General features: G+C 47.2%; 1 long non-coding RNA gene across 1 annotated transcript; it reads right to left on the reverse strand.

The window, feature by feature from the left end:
* Positions 1–2,986: 2,986 nt before the first annotated feature.
* LOC308591365 lies at positions 2,987–4,671 on the reverse strand. Its single transcript, XR_014010145.1, has 2 exons — positions 4,167–4,671; positions 2,987–3,181 (listed from the first exon to the last, which is right to left on the reverse strand). It is a non-coding gene; the product is annotated as an uncharacterized lncRNA (long non-coding RNA).
* Positions 4,672–5,331: the final 660 nt, after the last annotated feature.

Raw genomic sequence — 5,331 nt, forward strand, 5'->3', positions numbered from 1 at the left:
TTGTAACATCTAAGTTTTACTGCCAACACAACTTTTTTTTTACTGATGTATGGAAAAACACATGAACCAGACCTTTGAAGAGTTTGTAAGTGAACCAATTTCAACTTACCGAAAGTGTGATTTTTTTTCTATGCTCCGAGAATTGGGAAACTTTGGAAAGAGAACTTTTAAAGTACTATTATTGTCTTAATACATTGTCAGCGAAGCTCAGATGCTGACAGGAGAAGGAGTAGGCATAGGGAGAGAACAGTTAGCAGCAGAAAGCAGAGAGGAGGGGGAGAACAGCTGTAATCTTAGCTCTGACCAAAGGGACAGACAGATGTGTGAGAACTACGATAGTGGGCAAGATGTTGGAATGCAGGAAATACCCTCTGCCAAATCTCGTAGGATTTCAAAAGTGGCAGAGATGCGTGAAAGATACCGGAAGAGAAGGTGGGGGCTTCTGTTCTGGGGAAGGGGGAGGAGCTCAGCCCGGGCAACTCCATCTTCTGGGGAGGATGATGAGTAGAGGAGCTCCGTCTTAGTTTGTTGTTTTAGCGATAAATCTGAAATAATTAACAGCCAGAGTCTCGCGTTTGTGGGAGAGACCAAGCCGTAACATCATCATCATCATCATCATCATCATCATCATCATCATCATAATTTATTTATACCCGCCCATCTGGCTGGGCTTCCCCAGCCACTCTGGGCGGCTTCCAACAAAATATTAAAATACAGTAATGCATCAAACATTAAAAGCTTCCTTAAACAGAGCTGCCTTCAAATGTCTTCTAAAAGTCTGGTAGTCTCTTTGACATCTGGTGGGAGGGCGTTCCACAGGGCGGGCGCCACTACTGAGAAGGCCCTCTGCCTGGTTCCCTGTAACTTGGCTTCTCTCAGTGAGGGAACCGCCAGAAGGCCCTCGGCGCTGGACCTCAGTGTCCGGGGAGAACAATGGGGGTGGAGACACTCCTTCAGGTATACTGGGCTGAGGCCATTTAGGGCTTTAAAGGTCAGCACCAACACTTTGAATTGTGCTCAGAAACGTACTGGGAGCCAATGTACATATATGATTATCAATAACATACTATATTCTGTATAAACTCATTCCAATTGCACAGGTTGTTTTGGACCTGGAAGAGGGAGGAATGGGGGCGGGGCAGGGCAGGCTTAAGCATGCTCTACTAATGTGTGCTTTAACCCAGAACGCAACCCCTGCAGAAATGGGGATTTGCCTGGTACTAAATTAGATGTGACAATGGTCTGGCTTAGTATAAGAGCAGCTTCCTATTTTCCTATGTTCCTATGTTGAACAGCTTTTAAAGAATAGAGAAATTCATAGACTCATAGAGTTGGAAGGGACCCTGAGAGTCATCTACTGTAGTCCAAAACCCTGCAATCATAGAATCATAGAGTTGGAAGAGACAATGCAGGAATGCTTTGGATTTCCTGGAGGATGAGCCTATAGTGGCTACAAGTCATGAGGGTTATCTATCAGAGTCTAGTATCAGAGGCAGTATGACAGAGGCAGGTGCAAGAAGCTGGGGCTCATTAATAGGAGTGCTGTTTTGCTCATGCCCTGGTTAGCATGCATGAGAATGCAAGGCTAGATGGGTCCCTGGCCTGAACGAACAGATATTCTTGACTATATTGCAAATCTTGGCTGCGCAATGTGCTACCACAGGGAAGATGACAAAAGACCTTTGGATTTTGTCATCCAAGCCAAACAGTCAAGTCAAACAAACACACCCACCCACCCATGCAGCAGATCCACAAAGCTGCATTCATCTTTCGGAACAGAAAACAGAGCAATGCCTTTTACACAAAGGGTACTCAATGCAGGGTTGAGTTGCCGCATTCATACAGTAAAAAACGCTGGAGTACCAAAGCGCAACTCTGTGAAGAAGCCCATCCTGGCCCTTTGAGGACCAGGGCCAAGGTCAAATTTAATTTTTTTGGTGCACCTTGAGTGAAGTGCAAAAGTGCTACTGATTTAAGCTGCTTACACTAATCCTCTCCTTCCTGGGTCACTTCCAGGCTCTACTTTGCACTCTCCTTAGTGCTTTTGCCTGGCTAGAAATGTGTCCTTGCCTGGGTGGAGGACCGAGAGGTGTGTGTCAGTGTGTGAAGAAACACACACAGGGCCGTCTTAAGCATATGCGACGCTGGGGTGCAAAGATCCGCCCAGCACCCCTAGGTTACCCAGAGTTGTTGACCATTTTTTAGGGGGGGACACCCCAAAGTTGTTGTCCTTTTGACCTTTTTTAGGGATAGAACCCCCAAAGTTGTTGACCTTTTTTAAAAGTAAATAGTTATTTACCTTTAGAATAGTTATTTACCTTTAGGGACTCACAGTGCCAACCAACGGGGGTGCCAGCGCCCCCCCACACAGGGGCTTATGAAGGTGGGTGTGGGTTCCATGCTGGGGGGGGCACAGCTGCCCGCTGCCTCCCCCCCTCAGCTCGGTCCCAGACTCTCGGCCTGGCACCCTTGAGAGCCTGGCGCCCAGGTGCCATGCACCTGGCTAAGACGGCCCTGAATGCACATGTATTGTCCTGTCTACCACTGCCTCTTTCCCTGCCACCAATCACATGTGGCTCTCGGAATGTTGCCCGGAAGAGAATATGGCCCTCAGGCTGGAAAAGTTCCCCCACTCCTGACTGACAAGGATCCCTTCCACTGAGTACGTAAAGACTCCTGGTAGGATCAGCAAGCCCTCCTGCCCCCAGCCACTCAGAGAGCTCAGCAGCCCAATGCCCTTTCAGGCTGCACAATTGACCCTTGTGCTGTGGAAACTCTGCTGTCCACCCACCTCCAGGTTTAATCCCTCTCACTCCCCACTGGCTTGTGAGTAGCATGTGCCCTCAGAGTCCCTTCCCACCCAAGGTCTCTCCCTTTGGATGATGAAGCATGGCATGGAGAAATTAGACAGAGGAAAAGTTTTCTCCCTCTCCCCTAACACTGGATATGTGATGAAGGTGAATGTTGGGAGATTCAGGACAGAAAATAAAAGAAAGTACTTTTTAATACAGAGCATAGCAGACTTTCCAAGTGTCCCTATTTTCCAGGGATGTCCCTGATTTAGAGACACCGTTGCGGTTTCTGGATTTGTTCCCACTTTTCCTTAGGATGTTCCAGTTTTCATTGGAGAAATGTTGGAGGGTATGAAGTTATCCAATCCCCGAGCCATCTGAAGGCAAACCTGTATAGGGAAGTTTTTTTAAAAAAATAAAAATGTCCAATGTTTTATTATGTTTTTATAAGCTGCCCAAAGTGGCTGCAGCAACCCAGTAAGATGTGTGGGGTACAAATAGTAAAATTATCATTATGGAATGGGACGTCCCTATTTTCATCGGAGGGTATGGCATAGTTAAAACGATGGACCTTGCTCCCATAGGAGGCAGTGATGGCCACCATCTTGGATGCTTCAAAATAGATGGAAGTGAGGTCTCTTGAAGGCTGCTAGCTGCAGTGGCTACGCTCTGCCCTCCACAGTTGGAGGTAGCAGTGCTTCTGAATATCACTTGCAGGAAACTGCAAGAGGGGAGAGTGCTCTTCTGCACGAATCCTGATCACAAGTTTCCCACAGTGATGGGCCACCGTGAAAGCAGGACACTGATCCAGCAAGCTCTTCCTATGCTCTTATGGATACAGACACTCTGTTTTGGCCTCGATTTAACGGCTTTCAACTCCGCTTGGATTTTGCAACAGAGACAGGAAATGAAGAGCTGTCTGTTTTTTCTTGCTGGCTTGCCTGTGAGGCAACCCAACAGAGAACCATTCACAACATTTCTGTGTTTTGAAACCCATCTTCCTCCGTTTTGCAGTAGTGGCATCAAAACAAAACCAAGCCAACTTTGTGGGATGAAGAAGATGGTGTGTGGGGTTCGAGTAGTCCAATTATGCACAGCTATCCCATCCTCTTCTATAGGTACTTTATGGGGCAAATGTCCTATGTGTAGCCTTTCCTGACCTGTTGTGGGCTCCAGCATTTGGGGTCAAAAGAAAGTGATTTAAAACAACTGTTTTTGAGATATTTCATTCTGAATCTGCTAGACAGATGACAGGTGGGTGTCCTGCCCCCCACAACATAAATCCTGGCTACACCTATGGCAGAGAAAGTAGCCTACCATAACAAAGGTATAACACTCATGCATTGTTCCTCCTATTTTTGCCTGTGGCCCTACCTGCCACCGGGATGCTGCTCTCAGAAGGTTCTCCAGAAGAAGCTTAATATCTGATGAAAAGGGAATGAAATAGGTCCCCGTCCCTGCCCTAGGGCATTGTGGGGAATAAAGATGGTGGCTCCCAGCACTTTTTAAAGCAACCACCCAAGAATGCTGCCTGTTCCCCTTACAGAGATTGCAGGACATTCAAGTAGGCGACCATACCACTTCCGTTCTGTAAGCCGCTCAGCACGCAGCTGTATCGACATATGTTCGTTGATTTTGTTATACGTTAATTAAATTTGTATAGTCACCCATCAGTAAATATTCCCTGGATGGCTTCCGTAAAAAGGAAGGGAAGGAGGGGAAAGAAAATATTGACAATAATTAAAATTAACAATAAACAATAAAACACAACTGTATGAGAGTGTGTAAACCTTTGTTGCAGCAAGGGCAGTGCTATACTGTACACAGTTTACAACTTGGGTTAGGGGAACAACAAACGAAGTTTCCTACAAACAACAGAGTTTCCTACAAAGTTTAAAAGCCTGGGTCTTTGCCTCAAATTGAAACCACTGCAGAGTCATCAGATGAACCTCTCTGAGGAGTCTTTTATACAGCTGGGGTGCCACTACCAAAAAGGCTCTTTCCTTGGGAGGCCCCTGTCTCACTTCACTTGGCAGTGGCAGCAGAGGATGTGGTTTGACCGACAAGCACCTGAGGGCACGGTGCCTAGCAGTGCGTACCTTTAACTAGAGTCATCTCCCTCCCCTTTCATGTCATCCTGAACAACAACATAGCATAGCTGCATGGGAAGGAGCTGAGCTTTAATATGGCGCTTGAACCCATTGCCTCTGAAAAACACTGCTTGCACTCTGCTGCCCCATTCTTACTCTGGCATGTTACTCGACTGCAGTGGTAGATGGTGCCCATTGGAACTGGAAGGGCAGAAACCAAGGAGTCCAACTGCAGGGGAAGCCAGAGCCAATTGCAGGCAGAGGCAACCAATTTTAATTTCGACCCCATCCTCTTCCCTGCTGCGTTCTACAAAGGCAAGGCTGAGTCTATGGAGGGGGAAGGTGGCAGCCAGGACAAACCCCATGGACTGGTTCTAAGGCAGGCAGGTGGGTAAAAGCTGACTGAAGGCAGGCCATGGCTTTTGGGACAATGGCCCCTTGGCTCTACG

The sequence above is a fragment of the Podarcis bocagei genome, assembly GCF_964188305.1.
Source record: "Podarcis bocagei genome assembly, chromosome: 7".
NCBI lineage: Eukaryota > Metazoa > Chordata > Lepidosauria > Squamata > Lacertidae > Podarcis > Podarcis bocagei.